The sequence below is a fragment of the Sesamum indicum genome, linkage group LG10, assembly GCF_026168435.1.
Source record: "Sesamum indicum cultivar Baizhima isolate 11 linkage group LG10, ASM2616843v1, whole genome shotgun sequence".
NCBI classification, from domain to species: domain Eukaryota; kingdom Viridiplantae; phylum Streptophyta; class Magnoliopsida; order Lamiales; family Pedaliaceae; genus Sesamum; species Sesamum indicum.
In genome coordinates this window covers 6,000,259-6,024,075 of record NC_142666.1, presented here as the reverse complement: position 1 = coordinate 6,024,075, position 23,817 = coordinate 6,000,259, and the positions used below count along the sequence as shown (strand labels likewise).

General features: G+C 59.3%; 50 non-coding genes across 50 annotated transcripts; all 50 read left to right on the top strand.

Annotated features, from left to right (window-relative positions):
• Window positions 1-324: 324 nt before the first annotated feature.
• Window positions 325-443, top strand: LOC148785357 (5S ribosomal RNA). The gene has a single exon (XR_016061882.1). It is a non-coding gene; the product is annotated as a 5S ribosomal RNA (ribosomal RNA).
• Window positions 444-798: 355 nt separating this feature from the next.
• LOC148785356 (5S ribosomal RNA) lies at window positions 799-917 on the top strand. The gene has a single exon (XR_016068057.1). It is a non-coding gene; the product is annotated as a 5S ribosomal RNA (ribosomal RNA).
• A 355-nt stretch (window positions 918-1,272) lies between these two features.
• Window positions 1,273-1,391, top strand: LOC148785355 (5S ribosomal RNA). Its single transcript, XR_016061778.1, has one exon. It is a non-coding gene; the product is annotated as a 5S ribosomal RNA (ribosomal RNA).
• A 355-nt stretch (window positions 1,392-1,746) lies between these two features.
• Window positions 1,747-1,865, top strand: LOC148785354 (5S ribosomal RNA). Its single transcript, XR_016061881.1, has one exon. It is a non-coding gene; the product is annotated as a 5S ribosomal RNA (ribosomal RNA).
• Window positions 1,866-2,220: 355 nt separating this feature from the next.
• On the top strand, window positions 2,221-2,339 carry LOC148785353 (5S ribosomal RNA). The gene has a single exon (XR_016068056.1). It is a non-coding gene; the product is annotated as a 5S ribosomal RNA (ribosomal RNA).
• A 355-nt stretch (window positions 2,340-2,694) lies between these two features.
• LOC148785352 (5S ribosomal RNA) lies at window positions 2,695-2,813 on the top strand. Its single transcript, XR_016068493.1, has one exon. It is a non-coding gene; the product is annotated as a 5S ribosomal RNA (ribosomal RNA).
• A 355-nt stretch (window positions 2,814-3,168) lies between these two features.
• LOC148785351 (5S ribosomal RNA) lies at window positions 3,169-3,287 on the top strand. Its single transcript, XR_016061880.1, has one exon. It is a non-coding gene; the product is annotated as a 5S ribosomal RNA (ribosomal RNA).
• A 355-nt stretch (window positions 3,288-3,642) lies between these two features.
• On the top strand, window positions 3,643-3,761 carry LOC148785350 (5S ribosomal RNA). Its single transcript, XR_016068055.1, has one exon. It is a non-coding gene; the product is annotated as a 5S ribosomal RNA (ribosomal RNA).
• A 355-nt stretch (window positions 3,762-4,116) lies between these two features.
• LOC148785349 (5S ribosomal RNA) lies at window positions 4,117-4,235 on the top strand. The gene has a single exon (XR_016068435.1). It is a non-coding gene; the product is annotated as a 5S ribosomal RNA (ribosomal RNA).
• A 355-nt stretch (window positions 4,236-4,590) lies between these two features.
• On the top strand, window positions 4,591-4,709 carry LOC148785348 (5S ribosomal RNA). Its single transcript, XR_016068482.1, has one exon. It is a non-coding gene; the product is annotated as a 5S ribosomal RNA (ribosomal RNA).
• Window positions 4,710-5,064: 355 nt separating this feature from the next.
• LOC148785347 (5S ribosomal RNA) lies at window positions 5,065-5,183 on the top strand. The gene has a single exon (XR_016061878.1). It is a non-coding gene; the product is annotated as a 5S ribosomal RNA (ribosomal RNA).
• A 355-nt stretch (window positions 5,184-5,538) lies between these two features.
• LOC148785346 (5S ribosomal RNA) lies at window positions 5,539-5,657 on the top strand. Its single transcript, XR_016068054.1, has one exon. It is a non-coding gene; the product is annotated as a 5S ribosomal RNA (ribosomal RNA).
• Window positions 5,658-6,012: 355 nt separating this feature from the next.
• On the top strand, window positions 6,013-6,131 carry LOC148785345 (5S ribosomal RNA). Its single transcript, XR_016068434.1, has one exon. It is a non-coding gene; the product is annotated as a 5S ribosomal RNA (ribosomal RNA).
• Window positions 6,132-6,486: 355 nt separating this feature from the next.
• On the top strand, window positions 6,487-6,605 carry LOC148785344 (5S ribosomal RNA). Its single transcript, XR_016068433.1, has one exon. It is a non-coding gene; the product is annotated as a 5S ribosomal RNA (ribosomal RNA).
• A 355-nt stretch (window positions 6,606-6,960) lies between these two features.
• LOC148785343 (5S ribosomal RNA) lies at window positions 6,961-7,079 on the top strand. Its single transcript, XR_016068471.1, has one exon. It is a non-coding gene; the product is annotated as a 5S ribosomal RNA (ribosomal RNA).
• Window positions 7,080-7,434: 355 nt separating this feature from the next.
• Window positions 7,435-7,553, top strand: LOC148785342 (5S ribosomal RNA). The gene has a single exon (XR_016061877.1). It is a non-coding gene; the product is annotated as a 5S ribosomal RNA (ribosomal RNA).
• Window positions 7,554-7,908: 355 nt separating this feature from the next.
• Window positions 7,909-8,027, top strand: LOC148785341 (5S ribosomal RNA). Its single transcript, XR_016068053.1, has one exon. It is a non-coding gene; the product is annotated as a 5S ribosomal RNA (ribosomal RNA).
• A 355-nt stretch (window positions 8,028-8,382) lies between these two features.
• Window positions 8,383-8,501, top strand: LOC148785340 (5S ribosomal RNA). The gene has a single exon (XR_016068432.1). It is a non-coding gene; the product is annotated as a 5S ribosomal RNA (ribosomal RNA).
• A 355-nt stretch (window positions 8,502-8,856) lies between these two features.
• LOC148785339 (5S ribosomal RNA) lies at window positions 8,857-8,975 on the top strand. The gene has a single exon (XR_016068460.1). It is a non-coding gene; the product is annotated as a 5S ribosomal RNA (ribosomal RNA).
• A 355-nt stretch (window positions 8,976-9,330) lies between these two features.
• LOC148785338 (5S ribosomal RNA) lies at window positions 9,331-9,449 on the top strand. Its single transcript, XR_016061876.1, has one exon. It is a non-coding gene; the product is annotated as a 5S ribosomal RNA (ribosomal RNA).
• Window positions 9,450-9,804: 355 nt separating this feature from the next.
• Window positions 9,805-9,923, top strand: LOC148785337 (5S ribosomal RNA). The gene has a single exon (XR_016068052.1). It is a non-coding gene; the product is annotated as a 5S ribosomal RNA (ribosomal RNA).
• Window positions 9,924-10,278: 355 nt separating this feature from the next.
• On the top strand, window positions 10,279-10,397 carry LOC148785336 (5S ribosomal RNA). Its single transcript, XR_016068431.1, has one exon. It is a non-coding gene; the product is annotated as a 5S ribosomal RNA (ribosomal RNA).
• Window positions 10,398-10,752: 355 nt separating this feature from the next.
• LOC148785335 (5S ribosomal RNA) lies at window positions 10,753-10,871 on the top strand. The gene has a single exon (XR_016068449.1). It is a non-coding gene; the product is annotated as a 5S ribosomal RNA (ribosomal RNA).
• Window positions 10,872-11,226: 355 nt separating this feature from the next.
• Window positions 11,227-11,345, top strand: LOC148785334 (5S ribosomal RNA). Its single transcript, XR_016061875.1, has one exon. It is a non-coding gene; the product is annotated as a 5S ribosomal RNA (ribosomal RNA).
• A 355-nt stretch (window positions 11,346-11,700) lies between these two features.
• Window positions 11,701-11,819, top strand: LOC148785333 (5S ribosomal RNA). The gene has a single exon (XR_016068051.1). It is a non-coding gene; the product is annotated as a 5S ribosomal RNA (ribosomal RNA).
• A 355-nt stretch (window positions 11,820-12,174) lies between these two features.
• LOC148785332 (5S ribosomal RNA) lies at window positions 12,175-12,293 on the top strand. Its single transcript, XR_016068430.1, has one exon. It is a non-coding gene; the product is annotated as a 5S ribosomal RNA (ribosomal RNA).
• A 355-nt stretch (window positions 12,294-12,648) lies between these two features.
• LOC148785331 (5S ribosomal RNA) lies at window positions 12,649-12,767 on the top strand. The gene has a single exon (XR_016068438.1). It is a non-coding gene; the product is annotated as a 5S ribosomal RNA (ribosomal RNA).
• Window positions 12,768-13,122: 355 nt separating this feature from the next.
• On the top strand, window positions 13,123-13,241 carry LOC148785330 (5S ribosomal RNA). Its single transcript, XR_016061873.1, has one exon. It is a non-coding gene; the product is annotated as a 5S ribosomal RNA (ribosomal RNA).
• A 355-nt stretch (window positions 13,242-13,596) lies between these two features.
• LOC148785329 (5S ribosomal RNA) lies at window positions 13,597-13,715 on the top strand. The gene has a single exon (XR_016062054.1). It is a non-coding gene; the product is annotated as a 5S ribosomal RNA (ribosomal RNA).
• A 355-nt stretch (window positions 13,716-14,070) lies between these two features.
• On the top strand, window positions 14,071-14,189 carry LOC148785328 (5S ribosomal RNA). Its single transcript, XR_016068427.1, has one exon. It is a non-coding gene; the product is annotated as a 5S ribosomal RNA (ribosomal RNA).
• Window positions 14,190-14,544: 355 nt separating this feature from the next.
• On the top strand, window positions 14,545-14,663 carry LOC148785327 (5S ribosomal RNA). The gene has a single exon (XR_016062053.1). It is a non-coding gene; the product is annotated as a 5S ribosomal RNA (ribosomal RNA).
• A 355-nt stretch (window positions 14,664-15,018) lies between these two features.
• LOC148785326 (5S ribosomal RNA) lies at window positions 15,019-15,137 on the top strand. The gene has a single exon (XR_016068415.1). It is a non-coding gene; the product is annotated as a 5S ribosomal RNA (ribosomal RNA).
• Window positions 15,138-15,492: 355 nt separating this feature from the next.
• On the top strand, window positions 15,493-15,611 carry LOC148785325 (5S ribosomal RNA). The gene has a single exon (XR_016068404.1). It is a non-coding gene; the product is annotated as a 5S ribosomal RNA (ribosomal RNA).
• A 355-nt stretch (window positions 15,612-15,966) lies between these two features.
• LOC148785324 (5S ribosomal RNA) lies at window positions 15,967-16,085 on the top strand. Its single transcript, XR_016062052.1, has one exon. It is a non-coding gene; the product is annotated as a 5S ribosomal RNA (ribosomal RNA).
• A 355-nt stretch (window positions 16,086-16,440) lies between these two features.
• LOC148785323 (5S ribosomal RNA) lies at window positions 16,441-16,559 on the top strand. Its single transcript, XR_016068393.1, has one exon. It is a non-coding gene; the product is annotated as a 5S ribosomal RNA (ribosomal RNA).
• A 355-nt stretch (window positions 16,560-16,914) lies between these two features.
• LOC148785322 (5S ribosomal RNA) lies at window positions 16,915-17,033 on the top strand. Its single transcript, XR_016068382.1, has one exon. It is a non-coding gene; the product is annotated as a 5S ribosomal RNA (ribosomal RNA).
• Window positions 17,034-17,388: 355 nt separating this feature from the next.
• On the top strand, window positions 17,389-17,507 carry LOC148785321 (5S ribosomal RNA). Its single transcript, XR_016068371.1, has one exon. It is a non-coding gene; the product is annotated as a 5S ribosomal RNA (ribosomal RNA).
• A 355-nt stretch (window positions 17,508-17,862) lies between these two features.
• Window positions 17,863-17,981, top strand: LOC148785320 (5S ribosomal RNA). Its single transcript, XR_016061819.1, has one exon. It is a non-coding gene; the product is annotated as a 5S ribosomal RNA (ribosomal RNA).
• Window positions 17,982-18,336: 355 nt separating this feature from the next.
• Window positions 18,337-18,455, top strand: LOC148785319 (5S ribosomal RNA). Its single transcript, XR_016062247.1, has one exon. It is a non-coding gene; the product is annotated as a 5S ribosomal RNA (ribosomal RNA).
• A 355-nt stretch (window positions 18,456-18,810) lies between these two features.
• Window positions 18,811-18,929, top strand: LOC148785318 (5S ribosomal RNA). The gene has a single exon (XR_016068360.1). It is a non-coding gene; the product is annotated as a 5S ribosomal RNA (ribosomal RNA).
• Window positions 18,930-19,284: 355 nt separating this feature from the next.
• On the top strand, window positions 19,285-19,403 carry LOC148785317 (5S ribosomal RNA). The gene has a single exon (XR_016068349.1). It is a non-coding gene; the product is annotated as a 5S ribosomal RNA (ribosomal RNA).
• A 355-nt stretch (window positions 19,404-19,758) lies between these two features.
• On the top strand, window positions 19,759-19,877 carry LOC148785316 (5S ribosomal RNA). The gene has a single exon (XR_016068338.1). It is a non-coding gene; the product is annotated as a 5S ribosomal RNA (ribosomal RNA).
• A 355-nt stretch (window positions 19,878-20,232) lies between these two features.
• LOC148785315 (5S ribosomal RNA) lies at window positions 20,233-20,351 on the top strand. The gene has a single exon (XR_016068327.1). It is a non-coding gene; the product is annotated as a 5S ribosomal RNA (ribosomal RNA).
• Window positions 20,352-20,706: 355 nt separating this feature from the next.
• Window positions 20,707-20,825, top strand: LOC148785314 (5S ribosomal RNA). The gene has a single exon (XR_016068316.1). It is a non-coding gene; the product is annotated as a 5S ribosomal RNA (ribosomal RNA).
• Window positions 20,826-21,180: 355 nt separating this feature from the next.
• On the top strand, window positions 21,181-21,299 carry LOC148785313 (5S ribosomal RNA). Its single transcript, XR_016068304.1, has one exon. It is a non-coding gene; the product is annotated as a 5S ribosomal RNA (ribosomal RNA).
• A 355-nt stretch (window positions 21,300-21,654) lies between these two features.
• LOC148785312 (5S ribosomal RNA) lies at window positions 21,655-21,773 on the top strand. The gene has a single exon (XR_016062246.1). It is a non-coding gene; the product is annotated as a 5S ribosomal RNA (ribosomal RNA).
• A 355-nt stretch (window positions 21,774-22,128) lies between these two features.
• On the top strand, window positions 22,129-22,247 carry LOC148785311 (5S ribosomal RNA). Its single transcript, XR_016062244.1, has one exon. It is a non-coding gene; the product is annotated as a 5S ribosomal RNA (ribosomal RNA).
• A 355-nt stretch (window positions 22,248-22,602) lies between these two features.
• LOC148785310 (5S ribosomal RNA) lies at window positions 22,603-22,721 on the top strand. Its single transcript, XR_016068293.1, has one exon. It is a non-coding gene; the product is annotated as a 5S ribosomal RNA (ribosomal RNA).
• A 355-nt stretch (window positions 22,722-23,076) lies between these two features.
• Window positions 23,077-23,195, top strand: LOC148785309 (5S ribosomal RNA). The gene has a single exon (XR_016068282.1). It is a non-coding gene; the product is annotated as a 5S ribosomal RNA (ribosomal RNA).
• A 355-nt stretch (window positions 23,196-23,550) lies between these two features.
• Window positions 23,551-23,669, top strand: LOC148785308 (5S ribosomal RNA). The gene has a single exon (XR_016068271.1). It is a non-coding gene; the product is annotated as a 5S ribosomal RNA (ribosomal RNA).
• The last annotated feature ends 148 nt before the right edge of the window (window positions 23,670-23,817 follow it).

Below are 23,817 nucleotides of genomic sequence, written 5' to 3'. Positions count from 1 at the left end.
CTTCCCGCTTTTTCTCGACCGTTCCGCGCACCCCAACCCCTGTATATCTCCCCATGAGACCCCACGGCCGACTCATCACGAATGCGGCCAACGATCGAAAACGCGCCGGAATCCACCGAAAACGGCGAAATTTGGGCCACGAAATGTGGCCCAACGGGGCAAGCCCAGTTGTCCACGTCGTGGAGCTCGCGGCGAGCTTCGCGTGCATAGGCTGCTCGCGGCGTGGCTCCACCAGTGCGCAAAGTTACGCCCCCCGGAAGATTCGACGTCCCACCTGTCGCTCCGCTGCTAGAGCATAAAAGGTTAAAGCGCGCATATCTCAGCGGGTGCGATCATACCAGCACTAATGCACCGGATCCCATCAGAACTCCGAAGTTAAGCGTGCCAGGGCAAGAGTAGTACTAGGATGGGTGACCCCCTGGGAAGTCCTCGTGTTGCACCCCTTTTTGCGAAATGCTCCTCCGACCCGTCCAGCTTCCTGCTTTTTCTCGACCGTTCCGCACACCCCAACCCCTGTATATCTCCCCCTGAGACCCCACGGCCGACTCATCACGAATGCGGCCAACGATCGAAAACGCGCCGGAATCCACCGAAAACGGCGAAATTTGGGCCACGAAATGTGGCCCAACGGGGCAAGCCCAGTTGTCCACGTCGTGGAGCTCGCGGCGAGCTTCGCGTGCATAGGCTGCTCGCGGCGTAGCTCCACCAGTGCGCAAAGTTACGCCCCCCGGAAGATTCGACGTCCCACCTGTCGCTCCGCTGCCAGAGCATAAAAGGTTAAAGCGCGCATATCTCAGCGGGTGCGATCATACCAGCACTAATGCACCGGATCCCATCAGAACTCCGAAGCTAAGCGTGCTTGGGCGAGAGTAGTACTAGGATGGGTGACCCCCTGGGAAGTCCTCGTGTTGCACCCCTTTTTGCGAACTGCTCCTCCCACCCGTCCAGCTTCCTGCTTTTTCTCGACCGTTCCGCGCACCCCAACCCCTGTATATCTCCCCATGAGACCCCACGGCCGACTCATCATGAATGCGGCCAACGATCGAAAACGCGCCGGAATCCACCGAAAACGGTGAAATTTGGGCCACGAAATGTGGCCCAACGGGGCAAGCCCAGTTGTCCACGTCGTGGAGCTCGCGGCGAGCTTCGCGTGCATAGGCTGCTCGCGGCGTAGCTCCACCAGTGCGCAAAGTTACGCCCCCCGGAAGATTCGACGTCCCACCTGTCGCTCCGCTGCCAGAGCATAAAAGGTTAAAGCGCGCATATCTCAGCGGGTGCGATCATACCAGCACTAATGCACCGGATCCCATCAGAACTCCGAAGTTAAGCGTGCTTGGGCGAGAGTAGTACTAGGATGGGTGACCCCCTGGGAAGTCCTCGTGTTGCACCCCTTTTTGCGAACTGCTCCTCCCACCCGTCCAGCTTCCCGCTTTTTCTCGACCGTTCCGCGCACCCCAACCCCTGTATATCTCCCCATGAGACCCCACGGCCGACTCATCACGAATGCGGCCAACGATCGAAAACGCGCCGGAATCCACCGAAAACGGCGAAATTTGGGCCACGAAATGTGGCCCAACGGGGCAAGCCCAGTTGTCCACGTCGTGGAGCTCGCGGCGAGCTTCGCGTGCATAGGCTGCTCGCGGCGTGGCTCCACCAGTGCGCAAAGTTACGCCCCCCGGAAGATTCGACGTCCCACCTGTCGCTCCGCTGCTAGAGCATAAAAGGTTAAAGCGCGCATATCTCAGCGGGTGCGATCATACCAGCACTAATGCACCGGATCCCATCAGAACTCCGAAGTTAAGCGTGCCAGGGCAAGAGTAGTACTAGGATGGGTGACCCCCTGGGAAGTCCTCGTGTTGCACCCCTTTTTGCGAAATGCTCCTCCGACCCGTCCAGCTTCCTGCTTTTTCTCGACCGTTCCGCACACCCCAACCCCTGTATATCTCCCCCTGAGACCCCACGGCCGACTCATCACGAATGCGGCCAACGATCGAAAACGCGCCGGAATCCACCGAAAACGGCGAAATTTGGGCCACGAAATGTGGCCCAACGGGGCAAGCCCAGTTGTCCACGTCGTGGAGCTCGCGGCGAGCTTCGCGTGCATAGGCTGCTCGCGGCGTAGCTCCACCAGTGCGCAAAGTTACGCCCCCCGGAAGATTCGACGTCCCACCTGTCGCTCCGCTGCCAGAGCATAAAAGGTTAAAGCGCGCATATCTCAGCGGGTGCGATCATACCAGCACTAATGCACCGGATCCCATCAGAACTCCGAAGCTAAGCGTGCTTGGGCGAGAGTAGTACTAGGATGGGTGACCCCCTGGGAAGTCCTCGTGTTGCACCCCTTTTTGCGAACTGCTCCTCCCACCCGTCCAGCTTCCTGCTTTTTCTCGACCGTTCCGCGCACCCCAACCCCTGTATATCTCCCCATGAGACCCCACGGCCGACTCATCATGAATGCGGCCAACGATCGAAAACGCGCCGGAATCCACCGAAAACGGTGAAATTTGGGCCACGAAATGTGGCCCAACGGGGCAAGCCCAGTTGTCCACGTCGTGGAGCTCGCGGCGAGCTTCGCGTGCATAGGCTGCTCGCGGCGTAGCTCCACCAGTGCGCAAAGTTACGCCCCCCGGAAGATTCGACGTCCCACCTGTCGCTCCGCTGCCAGAGCATAAAAGGTTAAAGCGCGCATATCTCAGCGGGTGCGATCATACCAGCACTAATGCACCGGATCCCATCAGAACTCCGAAGTTAAGCGTGCTTGGGCGAGAGTAGTACTAGGATGGGTGACCCCCTGGGAAGTCCTCGTGTTGCACCCCTTTTTGCGAACTGCTCCTCCCACCCGTCCAGCTTCCCGCTTTTTCTCGACCGTTCCGCGCACCCCAACCCCTGTATATCTCCCCATGAGACCCCACGGCCGACTCATCACGAATGCGGCCAACGATCGAAAACGCGCCGGAATCCACCGAAAACGGCGAAATTTGGGCCACGAAATGTGGCCCAACGGGGCAAGCCCAGTTGTCCACGTCGTGGAGCTCGCGGCGAGCTTCGCGTGCATAGGCTGCTCGCGGCGTGGCTCCACCAGTGCGCAAAGTTACGCCCCCCGGAAGATTCGACGTCCCACCTGTCGCTCCGCTGCTAGAGCATAAAAGGTTAAAGCGCGCATATCTCAGCGGGTGCGATCATACCAGCACTAATGCACCGGATCCCATCAGAACTCCGAAGTTAAGCGTGCCAGGGCAAGAGTAGTACTAGGATGGGTGACCCCCTGGGAAGTCCTCGTGTTGCACCCCTTTTTGCGAAATGCTCCTCCGACCCGTCCAGCTTCCTGCTTTTTCTCGACCGTTCCGCACACCCCAACCCCTGTATATCTCCCCCTGAGACCCCACGGCCGACTCATCACGAATGCGGCCAACGATCGAAAACGCGCCGGAATCCACCGAAAACGGCGAAATTTGGGCCACGAAATGTGGCCCAACGGGGCAAGCCCAGTTGTCCACGTCGTGGAGCTCGCGGCGAGCTTCGCGTGCATAGGCTGCTCGCGGCGTAGCTCCACCAGTGCGCAAAGTTACGCCCCCCGGAAGATTCGACGTCCCACCTGTCGCTCCGCTGCCAGAGCATAAAAGGTTAAAGCGCGCATATCTCAGCGGGTGCGATCATACCAGCACTAATGCACCGGATCCCATCAGAACTCCGAAGCTAAGCGTGCTTGGGCGAGAGTAGTACTAGGATGGGTGACCCCCTGGGAAGTCCTCGTGTTGCACCCCTTTTTGCGAACTGCTCCTCCCACCCGTCCAGCTTCCTGCTTTTTCTCGACCGTTCCGCGCACCCCAACCCCTGTATATCTCCCCATGAGACCCCACGGCCGACTCATCATGAATGCGGCCAACGATCGAAAACGCGCCGGAATCCACCGAAAACGGTGAAATTTGGGCCACGAAATGTGGCCCAACGGGGCAAGCCCAGTTGTCCACGTCGTGGAGCTCGCGGCGAGCTTCGCGTGCATAGGCTGCTCGCGGCGTAGCTCCACCAGTGCGCAAAGTTACGCCCCCCGGAAGATTCGACGTCCCACCTGTCGCTCCGCTGCTAGAGCATAAAAGGTTAAAGCGCGCATATCTCAGCGTGTGCGATCATACCAGCACTAATGCACCGGATCCCATCAGAACTCCGAAGTTAAGCGTGCTTGGGCGAGAGTAGTACTAGGATGGGTGACCCCCTGGGAAGTCCTCGTGTTGCACCCCTTTTTGCGAACTGCTCCTCCCACCCGTCCAGCTTCCCGCTTTTTCTCGACCGTTCCGCGCACCCCAACCCCTGTATATCTCCCCATGAGACCCCACGGCCGACTCATCATGAATGCGGCCAACGATCGAAAACGCGCCGGAATCCACCGAAAACGGTGAAATTTGGGCCACGAAATGTGGCCCAACGGGGCAAGCCCAGTTGTCCACGTCGTGGAGCTCGCGGCGAGCTTCGCGTGCATAGGCTGCTCGCGGCGTAGCTCCACCAGTGCGCAAAGTTACGCCCCCCGGAAGATTCGACGTCCCACCTGTCGCTCCGCTGCCAGAGCATAAAAGGTTAAAGCGCGCATATCTCAGCGGGTGCGATCATACCAGCACTAATGCACCGGATCCCATCAGAACTCCGAAGTTAAGCGTGCTTGGGCGAGAGTAGTACTAGGATGGGTGACCCCCTGGGAAGTCCTCGTGTTGCACCCCTTTTTGCGAACTGCTCCTCCCACCCGTCCAGCTTCCCGCTTTTTCTCGACCGTTCCGCGCACCCCAACCCCTGTATATCTCCCCATGAGACCCCACGGCCGACTCATCACGAATGCGGCCAACGATCGAAAACGCGCCGGAATCCACCGAAAACGGCGAAATTTGGGCCACGAAATGTGGCCCAACGGGGCAAGCCCAGTTGTCCACGTCGTGGAGCTCGCGGCGAGCTTCGCGTGCATAGGCTGCTCGCGGCGTGGCTCCACCAGTGCGCAAAGTTACGCCCCCCGGAAGATTCGACGTCCCACCTGTCGCTCCGCTGTTAGAGCATAAAAGGTTAAAGCGCGCATATCTCAGCGGGTGCGATCATACCAGCACTAATGCACCGGATCCCATCAGAACTCCGAAGTTAAGCGTGCCAGGGCAAGAGTAGTACTAGGATGGGTGACCCCCTGGGAAGTCCTCGTGTTGCACCCCTTTTTGCGAAATGCTCCTCCGACCCGTCCAGCTTCCTGCTTTTTCTCGACCGTTCCGCACACCCCAACCCCTGTATATCTCCCCCTGAGACCCCACGGCCGACTCATCACGAATGCGGCCAACGATCGAAAACGCGCCGGAATCCACCGAAAACGGCGAAATTTGGGCCACGAAATGTGGCCCAACGGGGCAAGCCCAGTTGTCCACGTCGTGGAGCTCGCGGCGAGCTTCGCGTGCATAGGCTGCTCGCGGCGTAGCTCCACCAGTGCGCAAAGTTACGCCCCCCGGAAGATTCGACGTCCCACCTGTCGCTCCGCTGCCAGAGCATAAAAGGTTAAAGCGCGCATATCTCAGCGGGTGCGATCATACCAGCACTAATGCACCGGATCCCATCAGAACTCCGAAGCTAAGCGTGCTTGGGCGAGAGTAGTACTAGGATGGGTGACCCCCTGGGAAGTCCTCGTGTTGCACCCCTTTTTGCGAACTGCTCCTCCCACCCGTCCAGCTTCCTGCTTTTTCTCGACCGTTCCGCGCACCCCAACCCCTGTATATCTCCCCATGAGACCCCACGGCCGACTCATCATGAATGCGGCCAACGATCGAAAACGCGCCGGAATCCACCGAAAACGGTGAAATTTGGGCCACGAAATGTGGCCCAACGGGGCAAGCCCAGTTGTCCACGTCGTGGAGCTCGCGGCGAGCTTCGCGTGCATAGGCTGCTCGCGGCGTAGCTCCACCAGTGCGCAAAGTTACGCCCCCCGGAAGATTCGACGTCCCACCTGTCGCTCCGCTGCTAGAGCATAAAAGGTTAAAGCGCGCATATCTCAGCGTGTGCGATCATACCAGCACTAATGCACCGGATCCCATCAGAACTCCGAAGTTAAGCGTGCTTGGGCGAGAGTAGTACTAGGATGGGTGACCCCCTGGGAAGTCCTCGTGTTGCACCCCTTTTTGCGAAATGCTCCTCCGACCCGTCCAGCTTCCTGCTTTTTCTCGACCGTTCCGCGCACCCCAACCCCTGTATATCTCCCCATGAGACCCCACGGCCGACTCATCATGAATGCGGCCAACGATCGAAAACGCGCCGGAATCCACCGAAAACGGTGAAATTTGGGCCACGAAATGTGGCCCAACGGGGCAAGCCCAGTTGTCCACGTCGTGGAGCTCGCGGCGAGCTTCGCGTGCATAGGCTGCTCGCGGCGTAGCTCCACCAGTGCGCAAAGTTACGCCCCCCGGAAGATTCGACGTCCCACCTGTCGCTCCGCTGCTAGAGCATAAAAGGTTAAAGCGCGCATATCTCAGCGTGTGCGATCATACCAGCACTAATGCACCGGATCCCATCAGAACTCCGAAGTTAAGCGTGCTTGGGCGAGAGTAGTACTAGGATGGGTGACCCCCTGGGAAGTCCTCGTGTTGCACCCCTTTTTGCGAACTGCTCCTCCCACCCGTCCAGCTTCCCGCTTTTTCTCGACCGTTCCGCGCACCCCAACCCCTGTATATCTCCCCATGAGACCCCACGGCCGACTCATCATGAATGCGGCCAACGATCGAAAACGCGCCGGAATCCACCGAAAACGGTGAAATTTGGGCCACGAAATGTGGCCCAACGGGGCAAGCCCAGTTGTCCACGTCGTGGAGCTCGCGGCGAGCTTCGCGTGCATAGGCTGCTCGCGGCGTAGCTCCACCAGTGCGCAAAGTTACGCCCCCCGGAAGATTCGACGTCCCACCTGTCGCTCCGCTGCCAGAGCATAAAAGGTTAAAGCGCGCATATCTCAGCGGGTGCGATCATACCAGCACTAATGCACCGGATCCCATCAGAACTCCGAAGTTAAGCGTGCTTGGGCGAGAGTAGTACTAGGATGGGTGACCCCCTGGGAAGTCCTCGTGTTGCACCCCTTTTTGCGAACTGCTCCTCCCACCCGTCCAGCTTCCCGCTTTTTCTCGACCGTTCCGCGCACCCCAACCCCTGTATATCTCCCCATGAGACCCCACGGCCGACTCATCACGAATGCGGCCAACGATCGAAAACGCGCCGGAATCCACCGAAAACGGCGAAATTTGGGCCACGAAATGTGGCCCAACGGGGCAAGCCCAGTTGTCCACGTCGTGGAGCTCGCGGCGAGCTTCGCGTGCATAGGCTGCTCGCGGCGTGGCTCCACCAGTGCGCAAAGTTACGCCCCCCGGAAGATTCGACGTCCCACCTGTCGCTCCGCTGTTAGAGCATAAAAGGTTAAAGCGCGCATATCTCAGCGGGTGCGATCATACCAGCACTAATGCACCGGATCCCATCAGAACTCCGAAGTTAAGCGTGCCAGGGCAAGAGTAGTACTAGGATGGGTGACCCCCTGGGAAGTCCTCGTGTTGCACCCCTTTTTGCGAAATGCTCCTCCGACCCGTCCAGCTTCCTGCTTTTTCTCGACCGTTCCGCACACCCCAACCCCTGTATATCTCCCCCTGAGACCCCACGGCCGACTCATCACGAATGCGGCCAACGATCGAAAACGCGCCGGAATCCACCGAAAACGGCGAAATTTGGGCCACGAAATGTGGCCCAACGGGGCAAGCCCAGTTGTCCACGTCGTGGAGCTCGCGGCGAGCTTCGCGTGCATAGGCTGCTCGCGGCGTAGCTCCACCAGTGCGCAAAGTTACGCCCCCCGGAAGATTCGACGTCCCACCTGTCGCTCCGCTGCCAGAGCATAAAAGGTTAAAGCGCGCATATCTCAGCGGGTGCGATCATACCAGCACTAATGCACCGGATCCCATCAGAACTCCGAAGCTAAGCGTGCTTGGGCGAGAGTAGTACTAGGATGGGTGACCCCCTGGGAAGTCCTCGTGTTGCACCCCTTTTTGCGAACTGCTCCTCCCACCCGTCCAGCTTCCTGCTTTTTCTCGACCGTTCCGCGCACCCCAACCCCTGTATATCTCCCCATGAGACCCCACGGCCGACTCATCATGAATGCGGCCAACGATCGAAAACGCGCCGGAATCCACCGAAAACGGTGAAATTTGGGCCACGAAATGTGGCCCAACGGGGCAAGCCCAGTTGTCCACGTCGTGGAGCTCGCGGCGAGCTTCGCGTGCATAGGCTGCTCGCGGCGTAGCTCCACCAGTGCGCAAAGTTACGCCCCCCGGAAGATTCGACGTCCCACCTGTCGCTCCGCTGCTAGAGCATAAAAGGTTAAAGCGCGCATATCTCAGCGTGTGCGATCATACCAGCACTAATGCACCGGATCCCATCAGAACTCCGAAGTTAAGCGTGCTTGGGCGAGAGTAGTACTAGGATGGGTGACCCCCTGGGAAGTCCTCGTGTTGCACCCCTTTTTGCGAAATGCTCCTCCGACCCGTCCAGCTTCCTGCTTTTTCTCGACCGTTCCGCGCACCCCAACCCCTGTATATCTCCCCATGAGACCCCACGGCCGACTCATCATGAATGCGGCCAACGATCGAAAACGCGCCGGAATCCACCGAAAACGGTGAAATTTGGGCCACGAAATGTGGCCCAACGGGGCAAGCCCAGTTGTCCACGTCGTGGAGCTCGCGGCGAGCTTCGCGTGCATAGGCTGCTCGCGGCGTAGCTCCACCAGTGCGCAAAGTTACGCCCCCCGGAAGATTCGACGTCCCACCTGTCGCTCCGCTGCCAGAGCATAAAAGGTTAAAGCGCGCATATCTCAGCGGGTGCGATCATACCAGCACTAATGCACCGGATCCCATCAGAACTCCGAAGTTAAGCGTGCTTGGGCGAGAGTAGTACTAGGATGGGTGACCCCCTGGGAAGTCCTCGTGTTGCACCCCTTTTTGCGAACTGCTCCTCCCACCCGTCCAGCTTCCCGCTTTTTCTCGACCGTTCCGCGCACCCCAACCCCTGTATATCTCCCCATGAGACCCCACGGCCGACTCATCACGAATGCGGCCAACGATCGAAAACGCGCCGGAATCCACCGAAAACGGCGAAATTTGGGCCACGAAATGTGGCCCAACGGGGCAAGCCCAGTTGTCCACGTCGTGGAGCTCGCGGCGAGCTTCGCGTGCATAGGCTGCTCGCGGCGTGGCTCCACCAGTGCGCAAAGTTACGCCCCCCGGAAGATTCGACGTCCCACCTGTCGCTCCGCTGCTAGAGCATAAAAGGTTAAAGCGCGCATATCTCAGCGGGTGCGATCATACCAGCACTAATGCACCGGATCCCATCAGAACTCCGAAGTTAAGCGTGCCAGGGCAAGAGTAGTACTAGGATGGGTGACCCCCTGGGAAGTCCTCGTGTTGCACCCCTTTTTGCGAAATGCTCCTCCGACCCGTCCAGCTTCCTGCTTTTTCTCGACCGTTCCGCACACCCCAACCCCTGTATATCTCCCCCTGAGACCCCACGGCCGACTCATCACGAATGCGGCCAACGATCGAAAACGCGCCGGAATCCACCGAAAACGGCGAAATTTGGGCCACGAAATGTGGCCCAACGGGGCAAGCCCAGTTGTCCACGTCGTGGAGCTCGCGGCGAGCTTCGCGTGCATAGGCTGCTCGCGGCGTAGCTCCACCAGTGCGCAAAGTTACGCCCCCCGGAAGATTCGACGTCCCACCTGTCGCTCCGCTGCCAGAGCATAAAAGGTTAAAGCGCGCATATCTCAGCGGGTGCGATCATACCAGCACTAATGCACCGGATCCCATCAGAACTCCGAAGCTAAGCGTGCTTGGGCGAGAGTAGTACTAGGATGGGTGACCCCCTGGGAAGTCCTCGTGTTGCACCCCTTTTTGCGAACTGCTCCTCCCACCCGTCCAGCTTCCTGCTTTTTCTCGACCGTTCCGCGCACCCCAACCCCTGTATATCTCCCCATGAGACCCCACGGCCGACTCATCATGAATGCGGCCAACGATCGAAAACGCGCCGGAATCCACCGAAAACGGTGAAATTTGGGCCACGAAATGTGGCCCAACGGGGCAAGCCCAGTTGTCCACGTCGTGGAGCTCGCGGCGAGCTTCGCGTGCATAGGCTGCTCGCGGCGTAGCTCCACCAGTGCGCAAAGTTACGCCCCCCGGAAGATTCGACGTCCCACCTGTCGCTCCGCTGCTAGAGCATAAAAGGTTAAAGCGCGCATATCTCAGCGTGTGCGATCATACCAGCACTAATGCACCGGATCCCATCAGAACTCCGAAGTTAAGCGTGCTTGGGCGAGAGTAGTACTAGGATGGGTGACCCCCTGGGAAGTCCTCGTGTTGCACCCCTTTTTGCGAAATGCTCCTCCGACCCGTCCAGCTTCCTGCTTTTTCTCGACCGTTCCGCGCACCCCAACCCCTGTATATCTCCCCATGAGACCCCACGGCCGACTCATCATGAATGCGGCCAACGATCGAAAACGCGCCGGAATCCACCGAAAACGGTGAAATTTGGGCCACGAAATGTGGCCCAACGGGGCAAGCCCAGTTGTCCACGTCGTGGAGCTCGCGGCGAGCTTCGCGTGCATAGGCTGCTCGCGGCGTAGCTCCACCAGTGCGCAAAGTTACGCCCCCCGGAAGATTCGACGTCCCACCTGTCGCTCCGCTGCCAGAGCATAAAAGGTTAAAGCGCGCATATCTCAGCGGGTGCGATCATACCAGCACTAATGCACCGGATCCCATCAGAACTCCGAAGTTAAGCGTGCTTGGGCGAGAGTAGTACTAGGATGGGTGACCCCCTGGGAAGTCCTCGTGTTGCACCCCTTTTTGCGAACTGCTCCTCCCACCCGTCCAGCTTCCCGCTTTTTCTCGACCGTTCCGCGCACCCCAACCCCTGTATATCTCCCCATGAGACCCCACGGCCGACTCATCACGAATGCGGCCAACGATCGAAAACGCGCCGGAATCCACCGAAAACGGCGAAATTTGGGCCACGAAATGTGGCCCAACGGGGCAAGCCCAGTTGTCCACGTCGTGGAGCTCGCGGCGAGCTTCGCGTGCATAGGCTGCTCGCGGCGTGGCTCCACCAGTGCGCAAAGTTACGCCCCCCGGAAGATTCGACGTCCCACCTGTCGCTCCGCTGCTAGAGCATAAAAGGTTAAAGCGCGCATATCTCAGCGGGTGCGATCATACCAGCACTAATGCACCGGATCCCATCAGAACTCCGAAGTTAAGCGTGCCAGGGCAAGAGTAGTACTAGGATGGGTGACCCCCTGGGAAGTCCTCGTGTTGCACCCCTTTTTGCGAAATGCTCCTCCGACCCGTCCAGCTTCCTGCTTTTTCTCGACCGTTCCGCACACCCCAACCCCTGTATATCTCCCCCTGAGACCCCACGGCCGACTCATCACGAATGCGGCCAACGATCGAAAACGCGCCGGAATCCACCGAAAACGGCGAAATTTGGGCCACGAAATGTGGCCCAACGGGGCAAGCCCAGTTGTCCACGTCGTGGAGCTCGCGGCGAGCTTCGCGTGCATAGGCTGCTCGCGGCGTAGCTCCACCAGTGCGCAAAGTTACGCCCCCCGGAAGATTCGACGTCCCACCTGTCGCTCCGCTGCCAGAGCATAAAAGGTTAAAGCGCGCATATCTCAGCGGGTGCGATCATACCAGCACTAATGCACCGGATCCCATCAGAACTCCGAAGCTAAGCGTGCTTGGGCGAGAGTAGTACTAGGATGGGTGACCCCCTGGGAAGTCCTCGTGTTGCACCCCTTTTTGCGAACTGCTCCTCCCACCCGTCCAGCTTCCTGCTTTTTCTCGACCGTTCCGCGCACCCCAACCCCTGTATATCTCCCCATGAGACCCCACGGCCGACTCATCATGAATGCGGCCAACGATCGAAAACGCGCCGGAATCCACCGAAAACGGTGAAATTTGGGCCACGAAATGTGGCCCAACGGGGCAAGCCCAGTTGTCCACGTCGTGGAGCTCGCGGCGAGCTTCGCGTGCATAGGCTGCTCGCGGCGTAGCTCCACCAGTGCGCAAAGTTACGCCCCCCGGAAGATTCGACGTCCCACCTGTCGCTCCGCTGCTAGAGCATAAAAGGTTAAAGCGCGCATATCTCAGCGTGTGCGATCATACCAGCACTAATGCACCGGATCCCATCAGAACTCCGAAGTTAAGCGTGCTTGGGCGAGAGTAGTACTAGGATGGGTGACCCCCTGGGAAGTCCTCGTGTTGCACCCCTTTTTGCGAAATGCTCCTCCGACCCGTCCAGCTTCCTGCTTTTTCTCGACCGTTCCGCGCACCCCAACCCCTGTATATCTCCCCATGAGACCCCACGGCCGACTCATCATGAATGCGGCCAACGATCGAAAACGCGCCGGAATCCACCGAAAACGGTGAAATTTGGGCCACGAAATGTGGCCCAACGGGGCAAGCCCAGTTGTCCACGTCGTGGAGCTCGCGGCGAGCTTCGCGTGCATAGGCTGCTCGCGGCGTAGCTCCACCAGTGCGCAAAGTTACGCCCCCCGGAAGATTCGACGTCCCACCTGTCGCTCCGCTGCCAGAGCATAAAAGGTTAAAGCGCGCATATCTCAGCGGGTGCGATCATACCAGCACTAATGCACCGGATCCCATCAGAACTCCGAAGTTAAGCGTGCTTGGGCGAGAGTAGTACTAGGATGGGTGACCCCCTGGGAAGTCCTCGTGTTGCACCCCTTTTTGCGAACTGCTCCTCCCACCCGTCCAGCTTCCCGCTTTTTCTCGACCGTTCCGCGCACCCCAACCCCTGTATATCTCCCCATGAGACCCCACGGCCGACTCATCACGAATGCGGCCAACGATCGAAAACGCGCCGGAATCCACCGAAAACGGCGAAATTTGGGCCACGAAATGTGGCCCAACGGGGCAAGCCCAGTTGTCCACGTCGTGGAGCTCGCGGCGAGCTTCGCGTGCATAGGCTGCTCGCGGCGTGGCTCCACCAGTGCGCAAAGTTACGCCCCCCGGAAGATTCGACGTCCCACCTGTCGCTCCGCTGCTAGAGCATAAAAGGTTAAAGCGCGCATATCTCAGCGGGTGCGATCATACCAGCACTAATGCACCGGATCCCATCAGAACTCCGAAGTTAAGCGTGCCAGGGCAAGAGTAGTACTAGGATGGGTGACCCCCTGGGAAGTCCTCGTGTTGCACCCCTTTTTGCGAAATGCTCCTCCGACCCGTCCAGCTTCCTGCTTTTTCTCGACCGTTCCGCACACCCCAACCCCTGTATATCTCCCCCTGAGACCCCACGGCCGACTCATCACGAATGCGGCCAACGATCGAAAACGCGCCGGAATCCACCGAAAACGGCGAAATTTGGGCCACGAAATGTGGCCCAACGGGGCAAGCCCAGTTGTCCACGTCGTGGAGCTCGCGGCGAGCTTCGCGTGCATAGGCTGCTCGCGGCGTAGCTCCACCAGTGCGCAAAGTTACGCCCCCCGGAAGATTCGACGTCCCACCTGTCGCTCCGCTGCCAGAGCATAAAAGGTTAAAGCGCGCATATCTCAGCGGGTGCGATCATACCAGCACTAATGCACCGGATCCCATCAGAACTCCGAATTTAAGCGTGCTTGGGCGAGAGTAGTACTAGGATGGGTGACCCCCTGGGAAGTCCTCGTGTTGCACCCCTTTTTGCGAACTGCTCCTCCCACCCGTCCAGCTTCCTGCTTTTTCTCGACCGTTCCGCGCACCCCAACCCCTGTATATCTCCCCATGAGACCACACGGCCGACTCATCACGAATGCGGCCAACGATCGAAAACGCGCCGGAATCCACCGAAAACGGCGAAATTTGGGCCACGAAATGTGGCCCAACGGGGCAAGCCCAGTTGTCCACGTCGTGGAGCTCGCGGCGAGCTTCGCGTGCATAGGCTGCTCGCGGCGTAGCTCCACCAGTGCGCAAAGTTACGCTCCCCGGAAGATTCGACGTCCCACCTGTCGCTCCGCTGCCAGAGCATAAAAGGTTAAAGCGCGCATATCTCAGCGGGTGCGATCATACCAGCACTAATGCACCGGATCCCATCAGAACTCCGAAGTTAAGCGTGCTTGGGCGAGAGTAGTACTAGGATGGGTGACCCCCTGGGAAGTCCTCGTGTTGCACCCCTTTTTGCGAACTGCTCCTCCCACCCGTCCAGCTTCCCGCTTTTTCTCGACCGTTCCGCGCACCCCAACCCCTGTATATCTCCCCATGAGACCCCACGGCCGACTCATCACGAATGCGGCCAACGATCGAAAACGCGCCGGAATCCACCGAAAACGGCGAAATTTGGGCCACGAAATGTGGCCCAACGGGGCAAGCCCAGTTGTCCACGTCGTGGAGCTCGCGGCGAGCTTCGCGTGCATAGGCTGCTCGCGGCGTAGCTCCACCAGTGCGCAAAGTTACGCCCCCCGGAAGATTCGACGTCCCACCTGTCGCTCCGCTGCCAGAGCATAAAAGGTTAAAGCGCGCATATCTCAGCGGGTGCGATCATACCAGCACTAATGCACCGGATCCCATCAGAACTCCGAATTTAAGCGTGCTTGGGCGAGAGTAGTACTAGGATGGGTGACCCCCTGGGAAGTCCTCGTGTTGCACCCCTTTTTGCGAACTGCTCCTCCCACCCGTCCAGCTTCCTGCTTTTTCTCGACCGTTCCGCGCACCCCAACCCCTGTATATCTCCCCATGAGACCACACGGCCGACTCATCACGAATGCGGCCAACGATCGAAAACGCGCCGGAATCCACCGAAAACGGCGAAATTTGGGCCACGAAATGTGGCCCAACGGGGCAAGCCCAGTTGTCCACGTCGTGGAGCTCGCGGCGAGCTTCGCGTGCATAGGCTGCTCGCGGCGTAGCTCCACCAGTGCGCAAAGTTACGCCCCCCGGAAGATTCGACGTCCCACCTGTCGCTCCGCTGCCAGAGCATAAAAGGTTAAAGCGCGCATATCTCAGCGGGTGCGATCATACCAGCACTAATGCACCGGATCCCATCAGAACTCCGAAGTTAAGCGTGCTTGGGCGAGAGTAGTACTAGGATGGGTGACCCCCTGGGAAGTCCTCGTGTTGCACCCCTTTTTGCGAACTGCTCCTCCCACCCGTCCAGCTTCCCGCTTTTTCTCGACCGTTCCGCGCACCCCAACCCCTGTATATCTCCCCATGAGACCCCACGGCCGACTCATCACGAATGCGGCCAACGATCGAAAACGCGCCGGAATCCACCGAAAACGGTGAAATTTGGGCCACGAAATGTGGCCCAACGGGGCAAGCCCAGTTGTCCACGTCGTGGAGCTCGCGGCGAGCTTCGCGTGCATAGGCTGCTCGCGGCGTAGCTCCACCAGTGCGCAAAGTTACGCCCCCCGGAAGATTCGACGTCCCACCTGTCGCTCCGCTGCCAGAGCATAAAAGGTTAAAGCGCGCATATCTCAGCGGGTGCGATCATACCAGCACTAATGCACCGGATCCCATCAGAACTCCGAAGTTAAGCGTGCTTGGGCGAGAGTAGTACTAGGATGGGTGACCCCCTGGGAAGTCCTCGTGTTGCACCCCTTTTTGCGAACTGCTCCTCCCACCCGTCCAGCTTCCCGCTTTTTCTCGACCGTTCCGCGCACCCCAACCCCTGTATATCTCCCCATGAGACCCCACGGCCGACTCATCACGAATGCGGCCAACGATCGAAAACGCGCCGGAATCCACCGAAAACGGCGAAATTTGGGCCACGAAATGTGGCCCAACGGGGCAAGCCCAGTTGTCCACGTCGTGGAGCTCGCGGCGAGCTTCGCGTGCATAGGCTGCTCGCGGCGTAGCTCCACCAGTGCGCAAAGTTACGCCCCCCGGAAGATTCGACGTCCCACCTGTCGCTCCGCTGCCAGAGCATAAAAGGTTAAAGCGCGCATATCTCAGCGGGTGCGATCATACCAGCACTAATGCACCGGATCCCATCAGAACTCCGAATTTAAGCGTGCTTGGGCGAGAGTAGTACTAGGATGGGTGACCCCCTGGGAAGTCCTCGTGTTGCACCCCTTTTTGTGAACTGCTCCTCCCACCCGTCCAGCTTCCTGCTTTTTCTCGACCGTTCCGCGCACCCCAACCCCTGTATATCTCCCCATGAGACCACACGGCCGACTCATCACGAATGCGGCCAACGATCGAAAACGCGCCGGAATCCACCGAAAACGGCGAAATTTGGGCCACGAAATGTGGCCCAACGGGGCAAGCCCAGTTGTCCACGTCGTGGAGCTCGCGGCGAGCTTCGCGTGCATAGGCTGCTCGCGGCGTAGCTCCACCAGTGCGCAAAGTTACGCCCCCCGGAAGATTCGACGTCCCACCTGTCGCTCCGCTGCCAGAGCATAAAAGGTTAAAGCGCGTATATCTCAGCGGGTGCGATCATACCAGCACTAATGCACCGGATCCCATCAGAACTCCGAAGTTAAGCGTGCTTGGGCGAGAGTAGTACTAGGATGGGTGACCCCCTGGGAAGTCCTCGTGTTGCACCCCTTTTTGCGAACTGCTCCTCCCACCCGTCCAGCTTCCCGCTTTTTCTCGACCGTTCCGCGCACCCCAACCCCTGTATATCTCCCCATGAGACCACACGGCCGACTCATCACGAATGCGGCCAACGATCGAAAACGCGCCGGAATCCACCGAAAACGGCGAAATTTGGGCCACGAAATGTGGCCCAACGGGGCAAGCCCAGTTGTCCACGTCGTGGAGCTCGCGGCGAGCTTCGCGTGCATAGGCTGCTCGCGGCGTAGCTCCACCAGTGCGCAAAGTTACGCCCCCCGGAAGATTCGACGTCCCACCTGTCGCTCCGCTGCCAGAGCATAAAAGGTTAAAGCGCGCATATCTCAGCGGGTGCGATCATACCAGCACTAATGCACCGGATCCCATCAGAACTCCGAAGTTAAGCGTGCTTGGGCGAGAGTAGTACTAGGATGGGTGACCCCCTGGGAAGTCCTCGTGTTGCACCCCTTTTTGCGAACTGCTCCTCCCACCCGTCCAGCTTCCCGCTTTTTCTCGACCGTTCCGCGCACCCCAACCCCTGTATATCTCCCCATGAGACCCCACGGCCGACTCATCACGAATGCGGCCAACGATCGAAAACGCGCCGGAATCCACCGAAAACGGCAAAATTTGGGCCACGAAATGTGGCCCAACGGGGCGAGCCCTGTTGTCCACGTCGTGGAGCTCGCGGCGAGCTTCGCGTGCATAGGCTGCTCGCGGCGTAGCTCCACCAGTGCGCAAAGTTACGCCCCCCGGAAGATTCGACGTCCCACCTGTCGCTCCGCTGCCAGAGCATAAAAGGTTAAAGCGCGCATATCTCAGCGGGTGCGATCATACCAGCACTAATGCACCGGATCCCATCAGAACTCCGAAGTTAAGCGTGCTTGGGCGAGAGTAGTACTAGGATGGGTGACCCCCTGGGAAGTCCTCGTGTTGCACCCCTTTTTGCGAACTGCTCCTCCCACCCGTCCAGCTTCCCGCTTTTTCTCGACCGTTCCGCGCACCCCAACCCCTGTATATCTCCCCATGAGACCCCACGGCCGACTCATCACGAATGCGGCCAACGATCGAAAACGCGCCGGAATCCACCGAAAACGGCGAAATTTGGGCCACGAAATGTGGCCCAACGGGGCAAGCCCAGTTGTCCACGTCGTGGAGCTCGCGGCGAGCTTCGCGTGCATAGGCTGCTCGCGGCGTAGCTCCACCAGTGCGCAAAGTTACGCCCCCCGGAAGATTCGACGTCCCACCTGTCGCTCCGCTGCCAGAGCATAAAAGGTTAAAGCGCGCATATCTCAGCGGGTGCGATCATACCAGCACTAATGCACCGGATCCCATCAGAACTTCGAAGTTAAGCGTGCTTGGGCGAGAGTAGTACTAGGATGGGTGACCCCCTGGGAAGTCCTCGTGTTGCACCCCTTTTTGCGAACTGCTCCTCCCACCCGTCCAGCTTCCCGCTTTTTCTCGACCGTTCCGCGCACCCCAACCCCTGTATATCTCCCCATGAGACCCCACGGCCGACTCATCACGAATGCGGCCAACGATCGAAAACGCGCCGGAATCCACCGAAAACGGTGAAATTTGGGCCACGAAATGTGGCCCAACGGGGCAAGCCCAGTTGTCCACGTCGTGGAGCTCGCGGCGAGCTTCGCGTGCATAGGCTGCTCGCGGCGTAGCTCCACCAGTGCGCAAAGTTACGCCCCCCGGAAGATTCGACGTCCCACCTGTCGCTCCGCTGCCAGAGCATAAAAGGTTAAAGCGCGCATATCTCAGCGGATGCGATCATACCAGCACTAATGCACCGGATCCCATCATAACTCCGAAGTTAAGCGTGCTTGGGCGAGAGTAGTACTAGGATGGGTGACCCCCTGGGAAGTCCTCGTGTTGCACCCCTTTTTGCGAACTGCTCCTCCCACCCGTCCAGCTTCCCGCTTTTTCTCGACCGTTCCGCGCACCCCAACCCCTGTATATCTCCCCATGAGACCACACGGCTGACTCATCACGAATGCGGCCAACGATCGAAAACGCGCCGGAATCCACCGAAAACGGAGAAATTTGGGCCACGAAATGTGGCCCAACGGGGCAAGCCCAGTTGTCCACGTCGTGGAGCTCGCGGCGAGCTTCGCGTGCATAGGCTGCTCGCGGCGTAGCTCCACCAGTGCGCAAAGTTACGCCCCCCGGAAGATTCGACGTCCCACCTGTCGCTCCGCTGCCAGAGCATAAAAGGTTAAAGCGCGCATATCTCAGCGGGTGCGATCATACCAGCACTAATGCACCGGATCCCATCAGAACTCCGAAGTTAAGCGTGCTTGGGCGAGAGTAGTACTAGGATGGGTGACCCCCTGGGAAGTCCTCGTGTTGCACCCCTTTTTGCGAACTGCTCCTCCCACCCGTCCAGCTTCCCGCTTTTTCTCGACCGTTCCGCGCACCCCAACCCCTGTATATCTCCCCATGAGACCCCACGGCCGACTCATCACGAATGCGGCCAACGATCGAAAACGCGCCGGAATCCACCGAAAACGGCAAAATTTGGGCCACGAAATGTGGCCCAACGGGGCGAGCCCTGTTGTCCACGTCGTGGAGCTCGCGGCGAGCTTCGCGTGCATAGGCTGCTCGCGGCGTAGCTCCACCAGTGCGCAAAGTTACGCCCCCCGGAAGATTCGACGTCCCACCTGTCGCTCCGCTGCCAGAGCATAAAAGGTTAAAGCGCGCATATCTCAGCGGGTGCGATCATACCAGCACTAATGCACCGGATCCCATCAGAACTCCGAAGTTAAGCGTGCTTGGGCGAGAGTAGTACTAGGATGGGTGACCCCCTGGGAAGTCCTCGTGTTGCACCCCTTTTTGCGAACTGCTCCTCCCACCCGTCCAGCTTCCCGCTTTTTCTCGACCGTTCCGCGCACCCCAACCCCTGTATATCTCCCCATGAGACCCCACGGCCGACTCATCACGAATGCGGCCAACGATCGAAAACGCGCCGGAATCCACCGAAAACGGCGAAATTTGGGCCACGAAATGTGGCCCAACGGGGCAAGCCCAGTTGTCCACGTCGTGGAGCTCGCGGCGAGCTTCGCGTGCATAGGCTGCTCGCGGCGTAGCTCCACCAGTGCGCAAAGTTACGCCCCCCGGAAGATTCGACGTCCCACCTGTCGCTCCGCTGCCAGAGCATAAAAGGTTAAAGCGCGCATATCTCAGCGGGTGCGATCATACCAGCACTAATGCACCGGATCCCATCAGAACTCCGAAGTTAAGCGTGCTTGGGCGAGAGTAGTACTAGGATGGGTGACCCCCTGGGAAGTCCTCGTGTTGCACCCCTTTTTGCGAACTGCTCCTCCCACCCGTCCAGCTTCCCGCTTTTTCTCGACCGTTCCGCGCACCCCAACCCCTGTATATCTCCCCATGAGACCCCACGGCCGACTCATCACGAATGCGGCCAACGATCGAAAACGCGCCGGAATCCACCGAAAACGGTGAAATTTGGGCCACGAAATGTGGCCCAACGGGGCAAGCCCAGTTGTCCACGTCGTGGAGCTCGCGGCGAGCTTCGCGTGCATAGGCTGCTCGCGGCGTAGCTCCACCAGTGCGCAAAGTTACGCCCCCCGGAAGATTCGACGTCCCACCTGTCGCTCCGCTGCCAGAGCATAAAAGGTTAAAGCGCGCATATCTCAGCGGGTGCGATCATACCAGCACTAATGCACCGGATCCCATCAGAACTCCGAAGTTAAGCGTGCTTGGGCGAGAGTAGTACTAGGATGGGTGACCCCCTGGGAAGTCCTCGTGTTGCACCCCTTTTTGCGAACTGCTCCTCCCACCCGTCCAGCTTCCCGCTTTTTCTCGACCGTTCCGCGCACCCCAACCCCTGTATATCTCCCCATGAGACCCCACGGCCGACTCATCACGAATGCGGCCAACGATCGAAAACGCGCCGGAATCCACCGAAAACGGCAAAATTTGGGCCACGAAATGTGGCCCAACGGGGCGAGCCCTGTTGTCCACGTCGTGGAGCTCGCGGCGAGCTTCGCGTGCATAGGCTGCTCGCGGCGTAGCTCCACCAGTGCGCAAAGTTACGCCCCCCGGAAGATTCGACGTCCCACCTGTCGCTCCGCTGCCAGAGCATAAAAGGTTAAAGCGCGCATATCTCAGCGGGTGCGATCATACCAGCACTAATGCACCGGATCCCATCAGAACTCCGAAGTTAAGCGTGCTTGGGCGAGAGTAGTACTAGGATGGGTGACCCCCTGGGAAGTCCTCGTGTTGCACCCCTTTTTGCGAACTGCTCCTCCCACCCGTCCAGCTTCCCGCTTTTTCTCGACCGTTCCGCGCACCCCAACCCCTGTATATCTCCCCATGAGACCCCACGGCCGACTCATCACGAATGCGGCCAACGATCGAAAACGCGCCGGAATCCACCGAAAACGGCAAAATTTGGGCCACGAAATGTGGCCCAACGGGGCGAGCCCTGTTGTCCACGTCGTGGAGCTCGCGGCGAGCTTCGCGTGCATAGGCTGCTCGCGGCGTAGCTCCACCAGTGCGCAAAGTTACGCCCCCCGGAAGATTCGACGTCCCACCTGTCGCTCCGCTGCCAGAGCATAAAAGGTTAAAGCGCGCATATCTCAGCGGGTGCGATCATACCAGCACTAATGCACCGGATCCCATCAGAACTCCGAAGTTAAGCGTGCTTGGGCGAGAGTAGTACTAGGATGGGTGACCCCCTGGGAAGTCCTCGTGTTGCACCCCTTTTTGCGAACTGCTCCTCCCACCCGTCCAGCTTCCCGCTTTTTCTCGACCGTTCCGCGCACCCCAACCCCTGTATATCTCCCCATGAGACCCCACGGCCGACTCATCACGAATGCGGCCAACGATCGAAAACGCGCCGGAATCCACCGAAAACGGTGAAATTTGGGCCACGAAATGTGGCCCAACGGGGCAAGCCCAGTTGTCCACGTCGTGGAGCTCGCGGCGAGCTTCGCGTGCATAGGCTGCTCGCGGCGTAGCTCCACCAGTGCGCAAAGTTACGCCCCCCGGAAGATTCGACGTCCCACCTGTCGCTCCGCTGCCAGAGCATAAAAGGTTAAAGCGCGCATATCTCAGCGGATGCGATCATACCAGCACTAATGCACCGGATCCCATCATAACTCCGAAGTTAAGCGTGCTTGGGCGAGAGTAGTACTAGGATGGGTGACCCCCTGGGAAGTCCTCGTGTTGCACCCCTTTTTGCGAACTGCTCCTCCCACCCGTCCAGCTTCCCGCTTTTTCTCGACCGTTCCGCGCACCCCAACCCCTGTATATCTCCCCATGAGACCCCACGGCCGACTCATCACGAATGCGGCCAACGATCGAAAACGCGCCGGAATCCACCGAAAACGGTGAAATTTGGGCCACGAAATGTGGCCCAACGGGGCAAGCCCAGTTGTCCACGTCGTGGAGCTCGCGGCGAGCTTCGCGTGCATAGGCTGCTCGCGGCGTAGCTCCACCAGTGCGCAAAGTTACGCCCCCCGGAAGATTCGACGTCCCACCTGTCGCTCCGCTGCCAGAGCATAAAAGGTTAAAGCGCGCATATCTCAGCGGATGCGATCATACCAGCACTAATGCACCGGATCCCATCATAACTCCGAAGTTAAGCGTGCTTGGGCGAGAGTAGTACTAGGATGGGTGACCCCCTGGGAAGTCCTCGTGTTGCACCCCTTTTTGCGAACTGCTCCTCCCACCCGTCCAGCTTCCCGCTTTTTCTCGACCGTTCCGCGCACCCCAACCCCTGTATATCTCCCCATGAGACCACACGGCCGACTCATCACGAATGCGGCCAACGATCGAAAACGCGCCGGAATCCACCGAAAACGGAGAAATTTGGGCCACGAAATGTGGCCCAACGGGGCAAGCCCAGTTGTCCACGTCGTGGAGCTCGCGGCGAGCTTCGCGTGCATAGGCTGCTCGCGGCGTAGCTCCACCAGTGCGCAAAGTTACGCCCCCCGGAAGATTCGACGTCCCACCTGTCGCTCCGCTGCCAGAGCATAAAAGGTTAAAGCGCGCATATCTCAGCGGGTGCGATCATACCAGCACTAATGCACCGGATCCCATCAGAACTCCGAAGTTAAGCGTGCTTGGGCGAGAGTAGTACTAGGATGGGTGACCCCCTGGGAAGTCCTCGTGTTGCACCCCTTTTTGCGAACTGCTCCTCCCACCCGTCCAGCTTCCCGCTTTTTCTCGACCGTTCCGCGCACCCCAACCCCTGTATATCTCCCCATGAGACCCCACGGCCGACTCATCACGAATGCGGCCAACGATCGAAAACGCGCCGGAATCCACCGAAAACGGCGAAATTTGGGCCACGAAATGTGGCCCAACGGGGCAAGCCCAGTTGTCCACGTCGTGGAGCTCGCGGCGAGCTTCGCGTGCATAGGCTGCTCGCGGCGTAGCTCCACCAGTGCGCAAAGTTACGCCCCCCGGAAGATTCGACGTCCCACCTGTCGCTCCGCTGCCAGAGCATAAAAGGTTAAAGCGCGCATATCTCAGCGGGTGCGATCATACCAGCACTAATGCACCGGATCCCATCAGAACTCCGAAGTTAAGCGTGCTTGGGCGAGAGTAGTACTAGGATGGGTGACCCCCTGGGAAGTCCTCGTGTTGCACCCCTTTTTGCGAACTGCTCCTCCCACCCGTCCAGCTTCCCGCTTTTTCTCGACCGTTCCGCGCACCCCAACCCCTGTATATCTCCCCATGAGACCCCACGGCCGACTCATCACGAATGCGGCCAACGATCGAAAACGCGCCGGAATCCACCGAAAACGGCGAAATTTGGGCCACGAAATGTGGCCCAACGGGGCAAGCCCAGTTGTCCACGTCGTGGAGCTCGCGGCGAGCTTCGCGTGCATAGGCTGCTCGCGGCGTAGCTCCACCAGTGCGCAAAGTTACGCCCCCCGGAAGATTCGACGTCCCACCTGTCGCTCCGCTGCCAGAGCATAAAAGGTTAAAGCGCGCATATCTCAGCGGGTGCGATCATACCAGCACTAATGCACCGGATCCCATCAGAACTCCGAAGTTAAGCGTGCTTGGGCGAGAGTAGTACTAGGATGGGTGACCCCCTGGGAAGTCCTCGTGTTGCACCCCTTTTTGCGAACTGCTCCTCCCACCCGTCCAGCTTCCCGCTTTTTCTCGACCGTTCCGCGCACCCCAACCCCTGTATATCTCCCCATGAGACCCCACGGCCGACTCATCACGAATGCGGCCAACGATCGAAAACGCGCCGGAATCCACC